Source organism: Vulpes vulpes, chromosome 6 (genome assembly GCF_048418805.1).
Source record: "Vulpes vulpes isolate BD-2025 chromosome 6, VulVul3, whole genome shotgun sequence".
Taxonomy (NCBI): domain Eukaryota; kingdom Metazoa; phylum Chordata; class Mammalia; order Carnivora; family Canidae; genus Vulpes; species Vulpes vulpes.
Window position 1 is genome coordinate 90,842,078 of NC_132785.1, and position 27,101 is coordinate 90,869,178.

Here is a 27,101-nt window from a genome sequence, read left to right on the forward strand (position 1 = left end):
CTCTCCCTCTGTGTCTCTCATAAACAAATAAAATCTTTTTTAAAAAGTTAATGTAAATTAAGGCATTGCTAGGATTTTATCTCTTAGTATAAATGGGTAAGTAGCTATGGTTTAACTATGATAAAACAGCAGAAAAATATGTCATAATATTTTAAGTTTAAACATAGAATATTTATTATTGCAGATTTTTTTTTAGGAAGGAAACCTCCAGGTTTGGTTTTATCTAAGCATTGTATCAGGATTTCCTTTGTTGTTTTTTTCTATTTCATTTTCTAGTACAGTTTACTGGAGTTGCAAAGCTGAATTGGCAAATAATTATAGCCACAATTATCTAATTTTGCTGCTTCCTAGGTAAAAGGATTTCCTCTCTGAGGGTAATGTGGGTAGACAATGATAGGCTGGGTTGTATGCTGCTGAAACCACTATTGTATGTCAGAAGAATGAGCAACAGATAGAGAATTTTGGTTGTTTGAATTAGTATGGATTTCTGCTAAACCCAAAGCTTGAGAAAAATTCTATTCATGGTCCCCTTTCTCAGTAGAAAACAGATGGGAAGAGTACTGCCATCATTTATACTTGGAATACTGTGCAACATGGATGCAGACCTGGAAAATAATTGCCTGATGGTCAGAAAATCAAGGAACTAGAACATAATTCAATTCAACAAATGTTTGAATTGAATGTGCCTCTTCTGGGGCAGGCACAGTTCTGTGACCTAGGACTATGGCAGAAAGCAAGTGATATACAGCCTCTGCAGTCATGGAACTACAGGCTAGGGGAATTACTGATACTAAACATTCCTCATTACAAGGATGAGGAATTATATAAATAAAAAAGGATAGGGGACTATAGGAATGAAAAGTAAGGGGATTTAATCTAGTTTGTGGATGGAAGGAAGACTTAAATCTTTTAAACTTTAAAAAATTCTTAGGAAAAAAAGCAGAAGAATTTAGAAAAGCCTGGGACACCTGGGTGGCTCAGCAGTTGAGCCTCTGCCTTCAGCTCAGGGCGTGATCCTGGAGTCCCAGGATCTAGTCCCACATCGGGCTCCCTGCATGAAGCCTGTTTCTCTCTCTACCTATGTCTCTGCCTCTCTCTCTCTCTCTGTGTGTGTGTGTGTGTCTCATGAATAAATAAATAAAATCTTGTGTGTGTCTGTGAGGATGTTTCTAGAGGCGCATCTGAGTGGTTCAGTCTCTTGACCATTTACTTTTGCCTTGGGTCTTAATCTCAGTGTCCTGGAATGGAGCCTTACATTGGGCTCCCTGCTCAGCAGGGAGTCTGCTGCTCCCTCTCTCTCTGCTACTTCCCCTCCATTCATGTTCTGTCTCTCATTTTCTCTCACTCTCAAATAAATACATAAAACCTTAAAAAATATTTCTAGATAAGATTCACAGAAGACTGAATAAAGGAGATTGCCTTCCCTAATGTAGATGACCTTCATCCAGCCAGTTGGGTCATAACTTAGAATTAACATGATTTATCAGAAGCATAATGTTACTTAAAGCTACTTAACATTAAGCTAATAATTATTAAAATTTTAAAACACTTACTGAATTTTAACAATATTGATTTCATGTTACCACTCAGCTGATAGAGGAATCTATCAACCATAAATATATTCTTATGTAACTACACAACTATCTATATGAATCTATCTACTATATATTGCCATAGTTAAATCAAGAATGGGATATTGTAGAAAGGATGAATCATGAAGATAAATACAATTGTCTAGGAAAAGCATGAGTTATCAGCCAGGCAGTAAACATTAGTAAATATGATTTATAGTATTAGGAGCAGCAAATGTGTGGTGAAAACAAAAGAAATAGAAAGTGTGGTGCTTTTCCACACAGAGCTTACAATCTCATCCTTAACCAGATCAAATACCTTGACTATACCACTAAAGGACTTTGGGACTAGTAGAAATTTCATCTGTGCAAACCAAAACTTACATGGGAAGGGACATGGGGCAGGAGTGCACAGAGGTAGGTTGGATTAATTAATTGAAGACATTTTTATTAAGAGCAAACAAGACTGAGGCATTCCTGCTAACAAAGGGGATTCAGCAGTGAGCAAGAGACACAGTCCCTCTTGGAGTTTAGGGATATGATGTAACTAGGAGCTAGTAAACAAATAGTCTTCCCTAAATTTTTCAGTCATGCTTGTGCTAAGTGTCTAAAGGACTTTAGGTGCTGTGAAGGTGTAGGAGGAAAGTTAGGAAAGGCTTTTCATAAGAAGTGAGTTTTCCCCTTTGACAAGAAGGAAGAACAGGAATTAACCCAATTAAGGGAGAAGAGGAGAGCCTCATTATTAACAGAGGGAAAACCCCCATGAGGAAAGGAGATCAACTCCTCTGAAAAACTGAAAGAGTAGTATGTGTGGTGCATGGTGAGATAGAGAGAATGTAACAGGATATGCTAGATTATGTGGACCTTGTAGGACCCTAAAAACATTAGAAGACCACTGCAAGTCTTCAGTAAAAGGGTGACATGATCAGATGTTCATTTTAAGAAGACAGTTCTATCATGTGGCAGATGGACCATAGGAGATGAAGAGTGAAAACATGAAGAACATTACAGGTGGCACAGGCCTCAGGGAATAGTGGGATCAGCCCAGAGTGTTAGTGATGCATGTGGAGAGAAGAAGATGGATAAATACATTTGTTGTCGAAGTAGAATCAATAGAGCAATTAGATGCAGGGGACTATGATAAAGGAGAAACCAAAGTGACTCCAGACTTTGGGTGTGAGTGTCTGGAAGGTGGTAGAGTCATTTATTAATCTGTGGAGGAAGATAGAGGGATGAGTTTTGAAGAGAGAATAAGATTTAAACCAAGAATATTTCTTGCAGGAGATGAGAAGTGAGAAAGTACTCCACAAATACCAGAAGAAAATGCTATAGAAAGGCATGAAGGCAGAAAGAAGGCCATTGATAAATGTGTCTGTTTACAGAAGAGTGAAGAGAAAGGAGGAATCTATTGTAATGAAGAAAAGGGGAAGACACCCTTAAAGGAAAGGCAGATATATTTGAAGTCAACCTTCGTTGAGCCTATGAAGAGATGGTCCTGAAGATCATAGCTTAAAGGTTAGGCTAGAGATGATCCCAATGTCAGGGATGCCTGGCTGGCTCAGTGTGGAGAGCACTCAACTCTTGATCTCAGGGTTGTTGGTTCGAGCTCCACACTGAGCAAAGAGATTGGTTTAAAAAAAGATTATCCCAATTCTTTGCTCATGTGGGCAGACAGGAAGGCACTTTTATTCAGTTTGACACCTTGAAGAGATCCAATGGTGACAAAAAATAAATAGAGCCAAACACTTTTCTTGGATATTCAGTTCTATACAAATACTAGTAGTATGGCAAAAGGGGTTGTAAATAGTAGAGAGAAGGACTCCAGTTATCAGAAACCTTTTAAACCTTGGTTTAAAAACAAGAACAAGAGCAACAGTAATAGCAAGGAATACAACTGCTATTCATGGTGCTTCTAATATGTGCTCACTAAGCACTTACCATACTTGACCTCATTTAATTTGTGCCATCACTTTATAAGTATATATTTAAATCTCCATTTGCAATTAGGAAATAGAGCTCAGTGATACAGTTAACTTCCCAATAATTAAGCAACTAAGAAGTGGTAGAGGCAAGATACAGGTCCAGATTTGGTTAACTCTAAAATCCTTGTGCTTTCCCACTAACCACTCCACAACACTTCTAGCCTCAGGAGGAAACATCAGGAAACTCATGGTTTATATTTGCTCCAGGAGGAAACTGGACATGGCTCTGAGTGCCCGACCTATACCAGGCTTCTAGACCCATCTGGGGTCCTGCTGTAGTGGAAGTAGCTAGTTAAGGATGAAGGGCACTTGAGAGGGACAAACATAAGAATAGGGAAGGAACAGAAGTCTCTCCATTTCTTCACTCCCCAATATAGTCAACTATCTGGATTTAGACTTTATACATTGATCACTAACTATTCTGGTTTCATTTTCTGAATTTCTAGGGTAAGAAAGAGTCTTTGTCCTAACAGCACTCGCCTCCCATCCTACATGCCTTTCAGGAAGTGATTGTACTGGAATTTGAATCCAAGTCTAGTTAGTAGAATTCCAAAATGCATGAGCTTTGTCACACCCCACACAGACCTTTGTGAGACCAGAGAAGGTCAAAAGGACAAAGACAATGACTTCAGAGGAACCTTTTAGTTTGAACAGCCAGGACACAACGGCTTCCATGGAGGTTTGTGACTAGAGGGAGCTAGAAAGTCTAGAATTTAAACCATACTCCACTGGCCACAGATAGACAATGACCTCAGCTCCTTCCTCCTTTATGGAAATCCAGCTTGTGGTATATATCACAGGAATGTCAAGAATGAGGTTTGTGGCCTCAGCAATTTCATTGTTAAAAGCCATGAGCCGAAGTATAGGATAGTAATTATAGTAGAGAAAATGGATTTTACCAAGTTTAACTCAATTTAACACTGTATCTTAACAAATCTTGAGTTCCAAACCAATCCCCCACTCATTGGGGATTCAAGTTCACATGTCTTTGCAACACACAGCTTCCTGCCGCTAAGGAAAAAGGGCTTTAGAAGACTTACAAGGCTTCATAGACGTCAAATAAGTCTTATGAAACAACATGTTCACGTGTTAAGTGTAAATGAGTCAGAAACATAAGGATTAAATTTCCTTAAAATACACAGGGGTTTGAAAATGAAGGGAAAAATGCTGAGGGCAAAACGTGTTTTGGATTTTGGCAAACCCAAAACATTTGAAAAAAAATGGTTTGATGTTTGATGAAACCTAAATACAGCAGAGTTTGCTCATCTCTTATTATGATGAAGGCCAATAAACCATTTTTGTGTGAAAACAGAGTCCCATTGGAACTGCCTGTGGACCCTCACTACTGTAGAATTTGACTGATTTTTTTCATTTCATTAGTTCACAAACTTCCTTACTCACACAGTGGTTGGTGGTCTCCCCCGCATGAGTTCTCAGCAAAGACATAATAAGAGAATACTGGAGAAGATGTCTGGGATTACTAAAACTTCATTTGTCTTATAAAATGTACTTCAGGGCATAACCACTATACAATAAAACATTAACATAAATCATCAAAATAGAATCATGCCTTGTCAAGATAAATAAGAGGAATGTGTTTCATGTGGCATGTCCTCATTTCTTTAAATTGGTTTGTTCACATGCTAATCTGCAAAACTGAACAATCAGACATTCTGGGGTATGAGTTATGGCAGTGAGATTTCCCCATTCATAGATTTCGTGTCACTACTCCTGATTTTCACTGAAGTTTCTAAAGTAGTCATAAAGATGGGAATAGGGTCTGGTGGATCCTCTAGGAGCCATGGCAGTAGTAGGAGGTGAAAACAGATGGCAATACTCTTTTTCTTCTTGAAGTGCTTTCTTAGGGTCTATGTGAGATCAGAATAGGAAACATCATTTTTATTCCTCCAGTCTTAGATTTCTCATGCAAATAGAGGCTCCCTCGTGAAAAGTATTCTGTCCGGATTATTTGGGTTGGCCTTTAATTTGAACTGAAATTACTTTATCCTTGTGATGCTCTAGTAGTCAGATTTGTGTGACAAGCCACTCACTTTTTAAAAGACTTTCATAATGTGTATCAAGAAATGTTTCAAAGACAGATATAAAAATAACAAGAGGGACCATGGATTGAGCGAGTGCTATGTGCCAGCCCTTATGCTAAGCTCATTGCATACACCACACTTTTGAAAGTTCTCTGAGAGAAACAAAATCATCTCCATTCTGCAGATGGGGAAACAGAGGAACTGAACTACATCACTGAACTACATCATGGTGGTAGAGTTAGTATTTCAACTATTCATTTATTTGAATGGTTACAAAACAATTGATTTGCGTCAGGCATTATGCCAAGTGTTGGAATAAGACATATCTCCTGCCCTCACAGACTTTACATTCTAGATGGGAGAAGACCTTTCTGATCCGAGAACCTCATTCTTGACCACTGTACACATTTGTCATGGTTTTTAAGTATAATGAGACAGTAATAAAGACTTCATATTGATTTATCTTGGACTTGGTTCATAGGAAAGTGTTACGGGGAAAAGGCCATTGGGGAGATTATCATTGTGGAGACAGAGGAGAGTTGCCAAAGCAGAAAAGAAAACCCCTTATGTAGGAAATCACCCTTCTGCATTTTACGAATTAGATTACTCTGAATTTAAAACCATTTCTAAATACACAATATTGACTTGGACCTTAAATTTTTAAGAATTGTAGGTCTGGAAGATGTCCCTCCTGCTCTATATGTTCAGCTGAAAAGAGCTTCATTTTATAGTGCTGTTAGCAAATACTTACTGCCATCCTTGTGATTTTCCTGACTTATTTGAGGTTTTATTGATTTGAGGGTAAATTATCAGTGAAAAAAGCTTTCAACCCAGAAAGCTTTGGATTGAAAACTTGAGCTGCTTGTTTTTAATCCTCCAGGGTATAAGAATTTTGGCATGAAAAAGGATCTACACTAAACTTCTCACTTTTATGAAACCGAGAAACTAAGGTTAGAGATTTGAAATACATAACAGTCCTCATGAGAGCAGGCCTGGTCTAACTCTCATGTAAAAGAAGCAATAATGATCTTCTTTAGACCAAGTTGTACTGACCACTCACATGTTGGAGTCACTCTTGCCCTTAAGATTTACATGATATTATTTAAAAATTCCATTCCATGGTCATAGGAAGTCAAGCATGTTCCTAAAGTTTTCTGCAAATTTTTGCAAATTTCTAAGGGCTCACATTCCCATGCCCACCTGTGGCTCCACACTCCAGCTGCTCCCATATTAGTTCTGATTATAGATGGATCACCTGTCACATTATATTCCTATTCCATGATGTGTTGACCTACACTTAGAACTCAGAACTTTTACTTGATTTCACACTCTTACATACACAGAGGAAGACCCAAGCAAACAAACATTTATACAAAATCTTTATGTATTTATGAGACTTCACTGAGGTTTTGGTAAGATAGAAAGTATATTCACAAAGTCGTGCAACAATCATCACTGCCTAATTTTAAAAGATTTTCATAACCCTAGATGAAGACCCATACTCCTTAGCAATTCTCATTCCTCTGTCTCCATTCCCTGCCCTGGCAATGGTTAATCTACTTTCTGTCCTTATGTGTTGCCTATTCCGAGCATTTCATATAAATGGAATCATGTAACATATATATAATCTTTTGGGTCTAGCTTCTTCCACTTAGCACAATGTTTTCAAGCATCATCCATGCTGTTGTATGCTTCGGTACTTCTTTCTTTTTTATGATGGGATAATATTCCATTGTATGGATAGGCCTGTGTACCCTTCACCAGCTGATGAGTATTAGGTTTGTTTTCAATGCTTAACTATTGTGGATAATGCCCCTATGAATATTTGTACAAAAATTTTTGTATGAACATATATTTTCAATTCTTTTGGGTATATCCCTAGAAGTGGAATTGCTGCATTAAATGGCAAGTCTATGTTTAACTTTTTGAGAAATTGATAAACTATTTTCCAAAGTGGCTGTACCATTTTACATTCCCACTGACAAGGGATGAAAGTTTCAACTTTTCCACATTATTGTCACACATTCTTTTTCTACACATTATTTTTACTATTGCAGTTATCCTAGTACATGTGAAGTGGTATCTCATTATGGTTTTGATTTCCATTTCCCTAATGATTAGTGATGTAGAGTACATTTTCAGGTGCTTAGTGGCTTTTCTATGTCTTCTTTGAAGAATGTCTATTTGAATCTTTTGCCCACTTAAAAAATTGTATTGTCTTTTTATTGTCAAGTTGTAATAGTACTTCTGCTAGACCTTTATCAGAAATATAATTTACAAATATTTTCTTCTGTTTTATTGGTTGTTATTTCCCTTTTTTGATAGTGTCCTTTGAAGCCCAAAAGTTTTAAATTTTGTTAAAGTCCAATATGTTTAGTTTTCCTTTGGTTGCTTTGCTTTTGGTATTATTCCTAAGAAACCATTCCCTAATCTAAGCTTATGAAGATTTATACCTACATTTTCTTATAAGAATTTTATAGTTTTAGCTCTCTTATTTAAGTCTTTGATCCATTTTCAATTAACTTCTGTATATAGTGTGAGATAAGGGTCTAACTATTCTTTTGCATGTGGATATTCAGTTGTCCCAGCACCATTTGTTGGGAAAACTATGCTTTCCATATTGAATTGTCTTGGCATGTTTGTCAGAAAACCTCCTGATTATTAATTGTATGGGTTTACCTCTATGTTCTTACACAGCAATTCTGCAATCTCCAGCCCTCCCCTGCAAATTTAGCTCTGGATGTTCCTTTGCATGTTCAGGGAGCTTACTAAAGTATGAATATACTGCTCCCAGGTGTGCCTCTGATTAAGGTAGTAGACAAGAATTAATCTCTAACATAGTGAGAATGGGGAGTGAAGGGGAAGGATGGCTTCCTTGTCCTTCTGGTCACACAAGAATTGACAATATTGTATTGTAGCCAAGTGGTTGATCAGACAGTTGCACTAGTTGTGTGATTTGGAACAATAATTTAACTGCTTTGAGCCTCAATTTTACTTTCTGTAGTGTATATCTTATAGTAGTATTTCTGTGTGGGAATTCCTTCCCAGAATTTCCCAGGGAATGTATGTTTTCTTGAATCTTGGAACCTGTGAGAAATCAGTTGAGAAATTGGGAAAATAGCACAAACTATTATAATTCTCTTATGATAAACATAGAAATATTATAGGCTTTAAGATAATCACTGATGTCACATTGAAAGCAAGAGCAGGAATGAAAGTCAAGATAGACATTTCCAGAACTGTGCCAGGACCGTATAGGAGAAAAACAGCCATAATTGAATTCTGCTCAGCCCAATATAGCATGTGTCTATTGATTACTTGAACTGAGACTAGTCTGCCCTCAGAATTGCTATAAATGTAAAAAGAATTTAAAGACTTGGGGAAAATAATGTGAAATATCTCAATAATTCTTATTGATGACACACTGAAATGATAATATTTTGAATATTTTTAGTTAAACATATTACTAACATAAATTAGGCCTGATTTCTTTTCTATTTTTAATCTGGCTCCTAGAAAATTCAAATGACATAGATGGCCAGCATATGTAGTTTGTGGCTATTGTCATATGTGGTAGGAAAATTATTATATAGTACCGAGTTTCCAGATCTCTGGTATATCCACACTTTCTCCCAGTAATTCAATCAAACACTAATCTAACTGTTATTGTGATGCGATTTCGGAGATCTAAGTAAGGCCTTACATGTGTTGGCTTTAAGATGGGGGAATTATCCACATGGATCTTACCTAGTCACAGGAGTGTTTTAAAAGCAGAGAGTTTTCTCTGGCTAGTCACAGAAGAAGAAAACGGAGAGAGCTCTCCACCTGGACTGGAAGAAAGAAAAACATCCAGGTTGTGAATTGCCTCTGGGGCCACAGGCAAGGAACTGTGGGTGGTCTCTAGTAGCTAAGAGTGGTCCCTGGCCGACAGCTAGCAGGGAAATGGGGACCTCAGTCCTAAAACCACAAGGAAATAAATTCTTTCAACAACCAGTGAGCTTCGAGAGGACCCTGAACCCTTTGATGAGAACTGTGGCTTTTGATTTCAGCCCCAGGGACCTAACTTACAGAAACTATGAGATAAATTTGTGTTATTTTAAGCTGTCAAATTTGTGGTGATTTGTTACACAGCAATAGAAATCTAATGAAGCATGTTACAAGAGCTTGTTTGTGGCTCTCTCTGTGACTAATAATGAGTCATTCTTGTGAATAAAATAAGTATCAATAAATTTGTATATATGCTACACTTCATACAAATCCTATGTATTTTAAGAGAGAATGCGTATGGAAGCAAAATAAGTCCTTAAGTTAGCTGTTTTGACATATGATTCTGTGTAGTGCTGTTAATCTTGCTAGAATATCTGAATGTTAGGTTTTTCCAGCTTTATTCAATAATTTTTGCTGGCTTTTTCCAGTTTCTGAATATTCACTATAGGGCATAGTTCTTTACAAGTTTGTCTAAAATATGTTCTTTATAGTTTGTCTAAAATACTAAGACAAAACAAAACAGCAACCACTACTAAAAGCTTTTCCTTGGTAAATATCACTAACATACAGAATAATTTATGATTTCAGGAACTCACAAACATTTCTGGGATTCCTGATTTCTTGTTTCCTAAAGATTAGTATCTATTGGGAATTTGGAAAAACTGTTTAGTGTTGCTATAAGGATTAAATGAATTAATGAATGTAAAGTACTTAGGCCTGGTCCTGGACAGTGTTAAGTGCCCAACACATGGTATTTATTATTAGTCTCTAGCCTCAGACACATAAATAATGGGAACATAAAGTTGACTATGAACATTTATGTATGTAACTGATGAGATAATAAGAAAGTAAATGATCATTTTCCCCTGCAAACCCATGTCTATCTTCTTACCATTATAAAAGAGTGTGAATTGAGTTTGGAGAGTTTGATATGATTTTATTTGCTTGTTGCTAATAACAATAATAAAAATGCTTTGCAGGATCTGACAATAATCAATTAGTTTGATTCTGCCTTTTGTTTATTTTTTTAAGATTTTATTTACTTATTTGAGAGTGAGAGAGCATGAGCTGGGGGAGAGGCTGAGGGAGAGGGAGAAGCAGGCTCCCTGTTGAGCCTGGAGCCCAATGCAGGGCTCAATTCCAGGACTCTGGGATCATGACCTGAGCCGAAGGTAGATGCTTAACCAACTGTGCCACTCAGGCACCCCAGTTTGTTTATTTTTAAAATTCCATTTATGAGTGGAATTTTGTGGTATTTGTCTTTCTCAGTCTGACTTATTTCACTTAGTATAACTCCCTCTAGGTCCATCCATCTCTCAAATGGCACGATCTAGTCCTTTTTTTGACTGTGTAATATTCTATTGTGTTTATGTAGCACATTTTCTTTATTCACTCATCTATTGATGGACAGTTAAGTTTTTTCCATGTCTTAGTTATTGTAAATGATGCTGCAGTAAACATAGGGATGCATATATCTTTTTAAATCCGTGTTTTTGTTTTCCCTGAGTGGGAATTTCCAATGGTAGACTCATTGGACCATACGGTATTTCTATTTTTAATTTTTCCAGTAACCTACATACTGTTTTCCACAGTGACCGTGTCAATTTACATTCCTACCAACTGTGCATGAAGGTTCCTTTTTCTCCATGTCTTCACCAACACTTTTTGTTTCTTCTTGATTTGGGCCATTCTAACAGTCATCTATCTTGTGGTTTTGATCTGCATTTCCCAGATGATTAGTGATGTTGAGTATCTCTTCATGTTTCTGTTGGCCAGCTGCATGCATGTTTTGGAAAAATGTCTATTTAGGTCCTCTGTCCATTTTTTTTAATCTTTTTTTTTAAGATTTTATTTTTTTTATTTATTCATAGAGACAGAGAGGGAGAGAGAGGCAGAGACACAGGCAGAGGGAGAAGCAGGCTCCATGCAGGGAGCCTGACGTGGGACTCAATTCTGGGTCTCCAGGATCACACCCCAGGCTGCAGGCTGCACTAAACCGCTGTGCAACAGGAGCTGCCCTCTGTCCATTTTTGAATCAGATTTTTTTTGGGGGGTTGATTTGTATAAATTCTTTATATATTTTTGACATTAACTCCTATTGGGTATATCATTTGCAAGTATCTTCTCCTATTCAGTAGGTTGTCTTTTTCCTTTGTTGATGGTTTTCTTATTGTGCAAAAGCTGTGTGTGTGTGTGTGAGAGAGAGAGAGAGAGCTCTATACCCAATGTAGTGCTTGAACTCATGACCCCAAGATTAAGAGTTGCATGCTGTACCAACAGAGCAAGCCAGGCATTTCTGTGCAAAAGCTTCTTATTTTGATGTAGTCAATCCCAATAATTTCCTTTTGCTTTTGTTTCCCTTGCCTTAGAAGATGTATCTAGGTAAATGTTGCTATGACATCAGAGAAATAACTGCTTGTGCTTTTTTCTAGAGTTTTTCTGGTTTGGGGTCTCACATTTAGGTCTTGAATCCTTTTTGAGATTATTTTTGTGTATGGTGTTGTAAAGTAGTCCAGTTTCATTCTTTTACATGTAGCTCTCTAGTTTTCCCAACACCATTTATTGAAAAGACTGTCTTTTCCCCATTGTATAGTCTTGCCTCCTTTGTCATAGATTAATTGACCATATACATATGGATTTAATTCTGAGGTTTCTATCCTTTCTCTTGATCTATGGGTCTATTTTTGTGCCAGTACCACACTCTTTTGATTATGATAACTTTGTAGTATATCTTGAAATCTGGAATTCTGACACCTCCAGCTTTGTTCTTTACTGTTCATTACTGCCTTGGCTATTCAGGGTTCCATACAAACTTTAGGATTATTTGTTCTAGTTTTGTGAAAAATGCTGTTGGTATTTTGGTAAGAATTGTATTGAATCTGTAGATTGCTGTGGGTAACATAGACATTTTGACAGTATTAATCCTTCCAATTCATGAACATGAAATATCTTTCCATTTGCATCATCTTCAATTTCATTCATCAGTGTATTATAGTTTCAGAGTACGGGTCTTTTGCCTCTTGGCTATTCCCAGGTATTTTATTCTTTTTGGTACATTTGTAAATAGTGTTGTTTTTAAAATTTCTCTTATGTGACTTCATTGTTAGTGCATAGAATGCTACTGATTTCTGGGCATTAATTTTTGTATCTTGCCATTTTACTGAATTCATGTATTACTTCTATGAGCTTTCTGTAGAATCTTTACAATTTTTTACAATATATCCATGATATATTCAAAGTGCTGAAACGAAAAAACCTACAACTGGCATGATTATCATTCAGATTTGAAGAGCTTCCCTAACAAACAAAAGATAAAGGAATTTTCATCACTAAACCTGCCTTGAGAGAAATGTTAAAGGGACTTATTTAAGTGGAAAAGAAATGGAAATCAGTCATAATTAGACAGAGGGAAAATATGAATAAAAAGATGTAAAATATGACAATATATACATAAAATGAGAAGGGAGTAATAAGGGAAGAGAAAGAGAAAAAATAAAACAGTAACAATTTAAAAAAGAAAAAAAAAAAACCTTGTTTGTTTTCTGTTCCTTAGCACCACTGGGTGGTTGGTGGGGGCTTGCAGACTTTGCATTTGCTGAGGTCCTAAGCTCACCATGAGCTGGTCTGCTCTGGACTGGGCACTTGAGGTGGAAGGAGAGAGAGAATTCCCACATTTCCACAGCCCCTCTAAACACAGCTTCTCTTCTGTGTCCCACTGTATCTAGGGCTGGTGTGGACCTGTGGATCCTGGGCTTGCTGAAGTCATAAGCCCATCCAGACAAAAGGACTGGCCCACAGTCCTGTCCATGCTTCCAAGTGTGTGAGAATAGAAACCTTGTTGTTCTCCAATTCTTCTGATCTGGAGAACTTTTCCACAGCTCCTCTGCTGCTTGGCAGTGTTTTAGTATTGTCTCTTTTATATGTTAGTTACTCTTTTAAATTGCAGCATTTTTTTCTGTGCCCAGGGATGAAGAGATCTGTTCCTGGCCCCTCAGTCCTATCCCTCCCTACTGCTGTTCCCAGTTGGGGGGTGCAGTTTCCCTTTGTTACTATGTCTCTGTCTCTCTTACTGTTCTCTTACCATTCTTTCTGTCTTTGATGGTTCAGTAGCTTTTCAATCAGCCCTCAGTTGTTCTTCAGGAGAAATAATTCTATTAATAGGTGTAATTTGGTGTGTTTCATGGAGGAGGTGGGTTCAGTCTTCCTACATCACCATCTTGAACTGGAACCTACCCTTCAGTCCTTATAACTTAACCATAGAAGTGATATCTACTCTTCCTTTACTTGTTAGGAGGAGAGGAATAGGTTGCAAGTTAAGGTAGAAGGAAAAGAATAATGAAATAGATTGTGCTTCAGGGTCTTCACTTCCACTGAAATATTTTCCTTTCTCCTATCCATCCAGCCATGTTATCCTCTCAAATCTACCCAAAACCTCAAGTTTCCTTGGAAAAGGTATCCCTGACTTACCTTATTTGTTCTTATTGATTTCTACTTGCCTTCAGGGCCTTTGTTCCTCTGTTTTTTTGTTTTCATTTGGAATGGTCATCCCTGAGATCTTGTGTGTTGTTAGGTCTGTGTGAGCTATTTCTTTCCATTAGATTATGAGGTCCTGTGACAGACTAAGCAGTCAAGTTTTTTGTTTGTTTCTTTGTCTTTAATCCCTAATATTTTACACACAATTATCACTTCATCAGATGGTATCTAGTAACTATATCTCAAATAAAAGTTAATGGTACATGGTGAGATGTTAATTTAACAAGTAGAGAACTGTCTTTTTCTACTAAGTCTAGATTCTTACAATATGAAGATTCCATTTTTTTTTTTTTTGGTGCAGTTTTAAGTAATATGTTTTTCCTCTGCAGTCATTAAATTTTTGCTGTTCTCAGACTTTCAAGATCTCCCATCACCATTTTACTCCTAATACAAACGAGAGCTGGAGGAGCACATAAATTAATAGACTGGAGATATTCCAACATTATTTCAACCTTTGTTTTTAGAAATAACATAGTTGTTATATTTCATTGAACAAGTGATGGTATTAGAATCCCAAAAAGCTCTCTTTTATAACTAAGTTTCCTACTTTCTACTGAAACTGAGTGAATATGATGGCATTTCACCACTTTAGGAGTTTTTGGGTTCCAGAGTTCATTATTCCACCTCTGCCACTCCTATGTCCTCAATGTGGGACACACAGTATATATATTAGCAGGTGTCGGCAAATCTCACATATGCGGTTTCTTCCCTCTACCCTTTACCCGAACAAAAAGTATTTCCATTCATATTAATTCAATCTTGAATTTATTTTAGAATCAACTGGAAAAGCCTCATTTATCTTTGTCATTGTGCAACTGGCTAAGAATTAAGGAAATCATGTGGTTAGATGATTGCTGAAAAGACCCAGCTCGTTAGAGACGGGCAAACGTTGGAAGGGTTGACTAGGTTTTGAGAGGACCCCTGAAGTGTGGCTACTTCTCTGAAAGGCAATCTAATTAATAACCTGTGCATAGTAGTAACACTTAGGAGTTCCCAGAAAGTTACTGCCTGGTGAGGTTATCATCCTTTCGCATGTAATTGTCTTTCCCAGCGAGGACTCTGGCTCCGTCATGGGAGAACTCAGGCTAATAGCATTATGCTGTGACTTCAGGCAGTCTCCTTCCCCAGCCCCACCCCGCCCTTCCTTTCTCAGAAATGGTGGGCCCTTTGTCCTAGTGACAGCAGAAAATTCAGAACAAGAAAAAGCCCACAGGGTCAGATCTTTACTACTATATTGCAGGGATGGTCCTATGCTGGGCTGGTACAAATAAAATATGCTGCTATTGTTGCTGCTGCTTGCTGCTGAGTATGTCTCTGGAGAAAACTAGGTGCCTTTTAGAACAAAGAATTAGGCATGGTCTCCAGTGAGTGGATTTTCTAGGCCTATGGCTGGTGGTAACTTCAAAGTGAGGTCTGTGCACAGAGGGAGGCATTGAGAATATTGGAGACCAAAGTGTTATATGACCTCAGATGTTTCCCTTGCTTGCTTGCTTTCTCTTTTAAGTCTGATAAATAGTTTCTGGAAAGCCAGTTCCATTAAGGAAGTTCAAGAACCAATGAGCTTTTCTCTCACTAAAGCACTATTTTTCAATGTTATTTGCAGCCCTTTGTTTCACTAGAGTAAAATGAGTCCAGGGTGAGAAGATGCCAGGATGGGAGATAGGAGAGAGCCCACCAAGTAAGCCTGCTGGTCTTGTCCTTCCTTGTCTAGGTGTCTCTGTGCTATCATCATGTAAAACTGGAGATATTTCCATACTCTCATAAATGCCAGTGCCAGAAATCAAAGATACTTTCTTTTAGATGTAATTGTCTTCTAGTTTGCTGGTAGGCTTCATTTAAAGAGTCTTTGGATGTGTCACCATTTGGGGCTATGAAAATTCATATCTCATTATTTTGAAATTTGGTACCCTTTTATACAAAAGATATTAAAACAACAACAATGAAAACATTGTCCAATTCTATGTACAATAAAAATATCCTTCAGTAATTTGATTTGCAGGAAATGAAAAGTATTATCAACAGAATATGCTTTTCAAAAATTTATAATCCTTTAAACGGGCAAATCCTTTCCCTGGGATTAGTAGCATGGTTTGTGTCCTAGGAGCCAAATCCTATTCTCTGATTCAATCCTGAAATCCTTTCTAACAGTGCCTATATTGATTTCAGACCCAGTTTTGCTTAAGAATCTGAGGACAGTATTTGGTGCTGTGTTTAGAGGTCCTTAAATAAGGGTTATTTTTTTTTTTTTTTGAATAAGGATTTTTTAAAACGGAGTTTATCTAAAACAGCCTCTAGTTCTCAAAGTTAAATTCTTATGTCTCAATGAGTGTAACAGATGTGGTTAATTTCCAGGCTGTCCTTTATTTTCCCCATACCTAGCTGAGTTGATACTTCTCTGATCTGGAGGACCAACCTAGAAAGTTAGTGCTTAACTCCAAAGGTTTTTGGTGATTCCGGGTGTTTCTTTAATCCCAAACATTGACCCTGAATGTGCATATAGTTTTTCTCCCTGTCATATTTTTAATGTTCTTGGAACTTGGTCTTTTTGAATACAATGTACATGTAAATGTTTATTATACATATTTATATTCACAGAGGTCAGATGCTCTGTTACAAGGAGGGTAGCTGGTGTTCTGCTCATCTACAGGAGATGAAAATAAATGCTGATAATGATGATATGTAGATAATGAAGGCAGTAAAAATTCTAAGTTTTTAAATCACTAAACAGTGTTTATATTATGAGGAGGGCAGTTTTAGTAAATGTGTTATATTATTACACGCTAATTATTCAGAAAATTATTATCCACATGTGGTATATATAATAGCTCTCTGTAAAGCAGACTATTTGTTTTATCAGGACACAGTATTCTCTACCTAGAGTAGATAACAGAATTTGTTGTACTGTCTCACAAAGTCTTGTCTGAGAAAAAGAACTAGTATATACAAAAGTGCTTTGAAATAGGCTACATTAATTCAAGAAACCAAGAGCAGAGAGTAGTAAGAGGATCACCAAAACATGGCTATATCATGAATACCTACATAGAAGAGAAGTTTACAAAGAAACTTTGGGGCAGCCCGGTGGCTCAATGGTTTAGCACCACTTTCGATCCTGGGGACCGGAGATCGAGTCCCACATCGGGCTCCCTGGATGGAGCCTGCCTCCTGCTTCTCCCTCTGCCTGTGTCCCTGCCTCTCTCTCTTCATGTCTCCCATGAATACATAAATAAAATCTTAAAAAAAAAGAAACTTGGCAGATTACAGTAAAGTCAACTATGCAATTTGTATAATAAAACATTTTTGAATGTATACTGTGAGCCAAGTACTGAGCAAAACTATTTATTGGGATTGTGTTTGATTCTCAGAACAACCTATAAAGTAGGCATTGTTATTGTTATCATTTTCCATAGAAGGAAAATATAGCTAGTTAACATGGAAAAACTTGTTTAAGATCACACAACTAAGTGACACAGCCTGGATTTGAACTCATTTGTGCCAAACTCCAATCCCCATGATCCTAACTCCACCTTCTGTGCCTCCTTTTCTTCTCCCCAGTCCTTTATCACAGCAATGTGCTCTGCACATTGTACCTGTCTACTAGACCATCTCTTAATGCTCAAATCCAATGATGACTCCTTGACCTTAGGCTTTCTTGAGTTCTATGTTAATTGCCCTGAAATGTAATAGAGATCATTAATGTGCATGATGGTACATTTGCAAAGTAATTGTAATAATAGAGGAACTGCTTTGGACATCATGTTTGTTATTAAAGTAGAAAGCCGTGGTCAGGGTTAGGAGCTCATGTGGTGTGACCTTGGATAAGTTATTTTGCACAGCTATGTCTCATTTTCCTCAGTTGTAAAGTGTCAGTGATAATAATACTTGCCACTTTAGGTTGCTGAGAAAATTTAGTAGGACAATGCCTATGAAACTGTTAGCACTGTGCTTGGCTCATAACTAGCATTTAATAATCATTAGTATATTACATAACATAATCATTAGAGTTATTATGTATAAATATACTGTGTAAATTCTTTCTACCTGAAATTCCCTTTCTTCTTGATCTCCATAACATGGTCAGGTTTTGTTTTTTTACCTCTCTCATGGTTCTCTATTCTTTGCTTGCTTCCCTTCTTCCTGCCCCTTTGCACATTTTTTTAGGCTTGATTCTTGGCCCTCCTCTCTCTGCCACCTCTAGGATCTTATACTCTTTGAACACTCTTCTGATTAATAATGCCCTGTCTTTCTACCTCATGCCCACAAAGCCATTCTGTCTTCACTAGACCCTCCAATTCCAAAACGTGTACTTGTTTCCCACTTCTGTCTTACTCCATTATTTCCAGCCTGGGGCTACCAGGCAAGATCGTTCCATGTGAAAATCTGTCCACTATGGACTTGATTCTCCCAAGTCTGTGATCTCCACATGCCCTCTCACCATTCTGTAAAATGGGTCATTACTGGAGGTTGTGCTTGGATTCCCCACAGATCCTTGCTATGGCATCTCAGTTGGGTATTCAGGCTTAATTGGATAACTATCTATTTATGTCCAGTTGATGCCATATAATATTCCTCATAGTAGTAGTTCTAAACTTTTCCATTTTTTCATGTCCCCAGAGAGATTGCTATATCCTCTCTCCATCTATTTCTTTATCAGGGAAACCAAGGACATTTGACCTGAACTTCCTCACATTCACTTTTCCACCTAACAATTATCTGTCAATATTCTTCATCTCATTGCCCTTCAGCCTCCACTGGAAACTTCTTCATCAGTTATACTCTATTTTCTATACATTTTCAAGCCTCCTTCTCTGGTGATTCTTTTTTAATCATGTGGCTTTCCCATATAAGGATTTTTTTTTTAACCCCGCTAACATCTTCAGGTGTCATACTCCATATTTTCTACTTTTATCTTTGGTTTTCCCCAGAGAACACTCTCCTTAACTTCTGGTAATCTGACTTACGTGAAACTTCTACTAAAACTGAAGGCCACCTGAGTCTCCTAATCCATTGAACCATTGTCCCTTTCTCAGCCTATGTCTTTCTTAACTTTCCTGAAATACATGACACTGTCATATGTCCTTTTTCTAGACTTCTTTTTTTTCCCATTAGCATTGATGGCACTGCATGGTTCCATCTTCTGAACTGGTTCCTCTTCTATTCAATCTAATTTAATTCAATCAACATGTATTCACCATTCACTTATTTCAACTGAGGGTGATGAAGAAGTGAAATATTTTTGGATAATCTGGCTATTAGCAGCATTACCACCAAATAATTAAGCTTTCCTTTCTCTAAAACAAATTACAGGCATAACAAATTATGTCCTCCTCAACTCCTGGACTTGAAAATTTGGTTGATGGTAATGATGTAATTTATTTGAAATAATCTCAAAAAGGATGCTTTATTTACTATCCATGCTTATACCTGGTACATCTCATTTTAATTCAGCAAGTAATACATCATGGGTGTTATCTACTAGGTGCTATTTCCAATGCTTTACAAATACTAACTCACTGAACACTCAAGACATGTGGGTTATATTGTCTACAGACAATGAATGGAGTGTGCCCTTAATAAAACACAAATTGTTTATTGTTGTTTTACTGATCAAATCTGTTTGTAGTTGGATAATCTTCACTACAAAGTATTTTATTTCTCTTCTACTTAATGGAAAGCTTCATTCTTGTATATATTCTTTAAACAAAATTCAAAAAGCAAAAAAAAAAAAGAGTGAGTTTATGATTAATCCCATTATATAAAAGAGAAACTGAGGAATATTTAAATACCTAACTCAAAGTCATATAGCCAGCAAGTGACTCAGCTGGGATTTAAACCCATGTAGTATGGTTCTAGATTTGGTGCTGCAAAGGTACTTAATAAATGGTGATTGAATGAAAAAAATACTTGAAGAACAAATTTTCAAAAGCTAATTTAAGATTTTTCATTTTCATTTAAATTGTTTATTTCTGGTATTTTGCATGTTCTTACTGCTTCCTCTCATCATTTGAGGAAAAAAAATTGTCTTTAAATTTTAGATATAGAAATATGCCATCGGGACAAGGTAATCTGGTCTCCAGATAACAAGAACTCGAATATCCTGGATTTCTATTTTCATTTTCAGTGTGTAATGATGGGGAATCTTTGGAAAAGATATGCTGAAGAATTATTACCTTCTCCAGGTTCCTCTGTATCTGCTACTTCTTTGGTAGGCTTCAGAACACACACTCCTTCCTTGTAGTTGACCTTGGTGGTGGTAGGTCCTGCTGTGTTGACACTGCTATCTATAAAGGATTAATACTTTGTCAAGAGGCTTTTTAAGGGGGCAGCCCAGGTGGCTCAGCAGTTTAGTATTGCCTTCAGCCCAGGGCATGATCCTGGAGACCCAGGATCAAGTCCCATGTCTGGCTCCCTGCATGAAGCCTGCTTCTCCCTCTATCTGTGTCTCTGCCTCTCTCTCTCTCTCTCTGTGCCTCATGAATAAATAAAATCTTAAAAATAAAAAGAGGCTTTTTAAAAACATACATTAGTGGAGGAGGAATCCAAGATGACAGAGGAGTAAGAGACCTTAGTTTTTATCTGGTACCAGGAATTCAGCTAGATAGCTATCAGATCATTCCAAATCACTCCAAATGAACTCAACTGGAGATCTATGAAAAGAATAGCTGAAACTCTACAGATAGAAAAGCAATCACTTTCTGCAAGGTAGGAGATGTGGAGAAGTGAATTCCAGGTAATATATAGGAAGAGAGGCCACGGTGGAGAGGGAGCCTCCAGCAGCCAGCACTGGAAAGTGATATAGCAAGGGAATGCAAAATCAGAACTTTTAGAAGTCTGCTTCAGTGAGAGATGTCCCAGCTTGAAAGGCATTCATGTGGCGAAGTGGGGTGTAGAATCCTAGGTGGGACAGTGTGGTCTCAGAATCCTCAAGATCACAGGAAGGCCAGGGGTGCTGATTATATTCTTTTTATTTTTAATTTTTTTGGTCTCTTCCTGTTTGTTTAGTATATATTTCTCTGGGGTTGTTGTTGCCATTTTAGTATTTTGTTCTCTTGTTCATCTATTATTCTTGGATGACAAGACAGAAGAACTTGCCTCAAAAAAAGAGAACAAGAAGACTGCCAAAGACCTAATCAGTATGTACATAAGTAAGATGTTGTAACTAGAGTTCAGAATAGCAATTATAACGATATATTAGCTGGACTTGAAAAAGCATAAAAGACCCTAGAGAATCCCTTTCTGGAGAAATAATAGAACTAAAATCTCTTATTCAAGTCAAAGTCCAAAAGGCTATTAATGAGATATAATAAAAAGTAGAGGCTCTAACTGCTAGGCTAAATGAGGCAGAAGAGAAAATTAGTGATATAGAAGACAAAATGATGGAGAATAAAGAAGCTGAGAAAAAGAGAGATAAACCAATTACTGGATCATGAAGGGAGAATTCAAGACAAAAGTGATACCATAATGCAAAACAATATTAGAATAATGGGGATCCAAGAAGAAGAGGAAAGAGGAGTGGGGCAGAAGGTATGTTAGACTTAATTATAGTGGAAGATTTCCTTAATCAGGGGAAAGAAATAGGCACCCAAGTCTAGGAGGCACAGAGAACCCCCCTCAAAATCAATAGAGTATAGGTCAATATCCCACCATATAATATTGAAACTTGCAAATCTCAGAGACAAAGAGGAAATCTTGAAAGCAGCTCTGGACAAGAGGTCCATAACCTACAAGGGTAGAGACATTAGACTGGCAGCAAACTTATCCACAGAGACCTGGGAGGCAAGAAAAGACTGGCATGATGTATTCAGAGTGTTAAATGAGAAAAATATGCAGCCAAGAATACTTTATCCAGTTATGATGTCATTCAAAAGAGAAGAGAGACCAAAAGCTTCCAGGACAAACAGAAACTAAAGGAATTTGTGATCACCAAACCAGCTCTGCAAGAAATATTAAAAGAATCCCTTTAAGTGAAGAGAGAGCCCAAAAGTAATAGATCAGAAAGGAGCAGAGACAACATACAGAAATAATGATTTTATAGGTAATACAATGGGACTAAAATCATACCTTTCAATAATTACTCTGAATGTAAATGGGCTAAATGCCCCCAATCAAAACACACAGGGTATCATATTGGATAAAAAAGCAAGACCTATTGATATGCTGTTTGTAAGAGACTCATTTTAGGCCCAAAGACACCTCTAGATTTAAAGTGAGGATGTGGAAAACTATTTATCATGCTAATGGACATCAAAAGAAAGGTGGAATGGCAATCCTTATATCAAACAAATAAGATTTTAAACTAAAGACTGTAATAAGAGATGAAGAAGGACACTATATAATTAAAGAGTCTATCCAACAAGATTTAATAACTGTATATACTTATGCCCCTAACATGGGAGCAGCCAATTATATAAACCAATTAATAACAAAATTAAAGAAACACATTGATAATAATATAATTAAAAAATGGGACCTTAACACCCCACTCACTGCAATGGACAGATTATCTAAGCAGAAGATCAACAAGGAAACAAGAACTTTGAGTGACACACTGGACCAGATCGACTTCACAGATGTATCCAGAGCATTCTGTCCTAAAGCAAGAGAATACACATTCTTCTTGAGTGCACTGGAACATTCTCCAGAATAGATCATGTTCTAGGTCACAAATCAGGTCTCGAGTGATAACAAAAGATTGGGATCATTCCCTGCATATTTTTAGACCACAATGCTTTGAAACTGGAACTCAATCACAAGAGAAAATTTGGAAAGAATCAAATACATGGAGGCTAAAGGCATCCTACTAAAGAATGAATGGGTCAGCCAGGAAATTAAGGAATAATTTTTTTTTTAAAATTCATGGAAACAAATGAAAATGAAAACACAACTGTTCAAAACTTGGCATGCAGCAAAGGCAGCCCTAAGAGGGAAGTATATAGCAATACAAGCTTTTCTCAAGAAACAAGAAAGGTCTCAAATACACAACCTAACCTTACACCTAAAGAAGCTGGAGAAGGAACAGCAAATAAAACCTAAACCCAGAAGAAGATAATTAATGAATATTAGAGCAAAAATCAATGAAAGAGAAACCAAAAGAACAGTAGAACAAACAAAACTAGGAGCTGGTTCTTTGAAAGAATTAAGATCGATAAACCACTGGCCAGATTTATCAAAAAGAAAAGAGAAAGGACTCAACTAAATAAAATCATCAATGAAAGGGGAGAAATTACAATCAACACCAAAGAAATACAAACAATTATAAGAACATATTATGAAGAGGTATGTGCTAACAAATTAGGCAATCTGGAAGAAATAGATGCATTCCTAGAGATGTATAAACTACTAAAATGGAAACAGGAAGAAATAGAAAACCTGAACAGACCCATAACCAGCAAGGAAATTGAAGCAGTCATCAAAAATCTCCCAACAAATAAGAGTCCAGGGCCAGATGGCTTTCCAGGGGATTTCTACCAAACATTTAAAGAAGAATTAATACCTATTCTTCTGAAGCTGTTTCAAAAAATATAAATGGAAGGAAAACTTCCAAACTCTTTCCATGAGGCCAGCATTACCTTGATCCCAAAACAAGACAAAGACTCTACCAAAAAGGAGAATTACCATTATCCCTAATGAACATGGATGCAAAAATTCTCAGCAAGATACTATAGGATCCAACAGTACGTCGTACGGTTTATTCATCATGACTAAGTGGGATTTATTCCTGGACTGCAAAGGTGATTCAATAATAGGTGATAATGAACTATTGGGACTTCATCAAGATAACAAGCTTTTGCATAGCAAAGGGAACAGTCGACAAAACCAAAAGACAACAGACAGAATGGGAGAAGACATTTGCAAATGTATTATCAGATAAAGGGCTAGTATCCAAAATCTAGAAAGAACTTATCAAACTCAACACTCAAAGAATAATCCAATCAAGAAATGGACAGAAGACATGAACAGATATTTCTCCAAAGAAGATAGACAAATGGCCAACAGACACATGAAAATATGCTCAACATTACTGGTATCAGGGAAATAAGATCAAAACCACAATGAGATACCAACTTACACCAGTCAGAATGGCTAAAATTACAAGTCAGGAAATGACAGATGTTGGTGAAGATGCAGAGAAAGGGAAATCCTCTTACACTATTGGTGGGAATGTAAGCCACCCTGGAAAATAGTATAGAGATTCCTCAAAAAGTTGAAAATAGAGCTGCCCTATGATCCAGCAACTTTTTTTTAGGAATTTACCCCAAAGATACAAATGTAGTGATCTGAGGAGGCATTTGCACCCCAATATTTATAGTAACAACATCCACAATAGCCAAACTATGGAAAGAGCCAGGATATCCATCAAAAGATGAATGGATAAAGAAGACATGGTAGATATATACAGTGGAATACTACTCAGCCATCAAAAAATAAAACCTTGCCATTTGCAACAACATGGATGGAACTAGAGAGTATTATACTAAGTGCAATAAATCAATCAGAGAAAGATAATTATCCTATGATCTCACTCATATGTGGAATTTAAGAAACAAAACAGAGGATCATAGGGGAAGGGAGGAAAAAAAAACAAGATGTAATCAGAGAGGAAGACAAAGCATAAGAGACTCTTAATCATAGGAAACAAATTGAGGGTTGCTGGGAAGGAGGGCCAGTGATCTAATGAGCACTTGGTATTATATAAGACTGATGAGTCACTGACCCCTATCTCTGAAACTAACAATACATTATATGTTAATGAATTGATTTTAAATTAAATTAAAAAAACCAAAATATGCATTAGCTGTTTGTTCCATCTTGTTTATATCCTTGCATAAGTACCATACAGTTCTCAAATCTCTTTTGAATCAAGGGGTTTGTCTGTGGCTAGAGAATTGATCACAGTGGCTCACTATCTTTTGCTGGTCACTAGTAAATCTGTAATATTATTCTGTGCTAGAATTACTTCCTAAGCACACATATGAATAGTGTAAATCATTCATGGCATCTTTCTATTTTTTCCTTGAAAATGATAATTACATGATGTCTTTCTTTCCTGATTTTTCCATTCTATAAATATTTCTTCAGTAAGTTCACTGTGATCACTGTTTGAGATTCAGAAATCCTTCAGGAAGCCAGTAAAGCAGAAACCTAGTTGAATTCATCATTCATCCTAAATGCTGTCAAATTAAAAAATAAGATTTCTATTCCTTTTTGCTGATCTGGATATCTGCTATATGAGATACAAAGGAAGCAAATATAATAACATTACTAACTTTTTGTGAAGAGCAGAATATAATTTAAGAAAAACTTTCTTCGGCAGGGGTGTAAACAACTACGTAAAGAAGAGAATTACAATAAACCATTATTTTGTCTTGTATTATCACTTAAATTTTTATAAACATGTGCATTTGAAAAAGATTTTTCCTAGTTTATCTAGGAAATGTATTTTCTTTCAACATTTGTGTTAGCTGTGAAACTATTATTTTATAGTTACCTATTAGAATGTTATTAACCTTAAAAATAAATTAGTAGCTATTATAATCATGAATAGTCAGTAAAGCATTTTACTTCTATAATGATAAATATATTTTGTGTTTCAATTGACTAATACTATATTAGCACATAAAGCAAATAAGGTAATTTGTTACTCTAATGATAATTTCGAATATAGACCCACACTTGAAAGTTAATATCGAGATATTAAAGATTTTGTCTTATTTACTTTTTTGGTGTGACAATATCCTTTTATGAAATGATAGTGTTGCTTTTCCTAATGTACTTACTTAGCAAAATAAAAAGTTGGTAACTCTATCAAAAAAATTAATCCAAAATGTTGTTTCAGCTATCATCCTAGTGTTGTTATACTCATTAGATAAAATTGTAAACTGTAAAATCAAAAGATTACTGATCATTTACAAGTTCTGGGATACTAAAACATGATATTGAAGTAGACATTCAGCTATTTGGCCTTCTAGAAGCCAAGGCTGTAGCTCATGCCAAGTATTAGTCTGATTCTGAAGTTCAGTGCATATTTAACATTTATCTTTTCCTTCCCAATCCATTACTTCTTATTCTAGGTCTTGATTCCCTTGGTGTCTACATTTCTAGGTGACCTATGTCTTTTCTGAACTCTTAGATCTTACGAGGTCCTACTCATTTGACATGTAATCATTGTATTCCTTTGTAACATTTCTGGGTCCAATGTCTTGCATAGCCATTTAGTTTTTGTGTGCATATTTCTATTATTCCCAGCTCAATAATAAACTAACTTGAAGTTAGGCATGGACATTATTTTCTTTAGATCCCTTGCAGCTCTTAGCTCTGTGTGCCTGAGAGAACATGTGCTTTGTGAATGAATAAATGAATGACATAATTCAATCTTTATTAGGCATTCAGATGAGAAGGTTTGTTGGGTTTGTCTTGTAGAGGAGATGTTCTAGTGCTAGAAAGATTTGGCCAAGCTTACTGTCCCACAGACTAGAGTCATATGAGCAAGCTGGCCTGGAGCTCAGTCACCTGTGACATATCCAAGTTATTAGATCTTATGACTTGGGAAGTCAACAAACACTGGATCACAAATACAATGTAGTGAGTGCTGGGTCTGTGCCCATGTAAATAGTCTGTTTCAGAGCTCTCTTGATAAAGAAACTGTATATAGGTTTATATACCTCAATTAAATGATATAAAGAAGTGTGACAGAATCAGGATTTGAACTTAAGCAGTCCAGCTCCAAAATTCCAGTTTTTAGTTGCTCTACTACACTGCAGCTTCATGATGCAATGCTATGTAGAATTAGGGCAATGAACATTTAACTCTCATGGGCCCTCATGGTAGAAAGATCAGCCTAAACTCATAGGTAGTGCCACAGGGCCTCTGCCATAGGCCAGATGCTCATTTTCTAGACCACAAAGGCTAGTCCCAGAGAGAGAACAACCTGTAGCAAGTTAAGGTGCCCTCAGGTGGTTCAGAGTCAGTCTGAAAGGCTAGCAGAGAGT

General features: G+C 36.7%; 1 long non-coding RNA gene across 11 annotated transcripts in view; it reads right to left on the reverse strand.

Annotated features, from left to right (window-relative positions):
* LOC140599369 (uncharacterized) overlaps positions 1-27,101 on the reverse strand; it is a 90,965-nt gene that overhangs the window by 57,419 nt on the left and 6,445 nt on the right. For 8 of the 11 annotated variants that reach the window (XR_012002181.1, XR_012002176.1, XR_012002179.1 and 5 more), the window contains one exon: positions 20,283-20,393. This is a non-coding gene — a long non-coding RNA (uncharacterized lncRNA). Of the gene's footprint in view, positions 1-9,342; positions 9,426-20,282; positions 20,394-27,101 lie in introns of all 11 variants that reach the window. The other 3 variants (XR_012002180.1, XR_012002175.1, XR_012002177.1) reach the window with 1 other exon arrangement.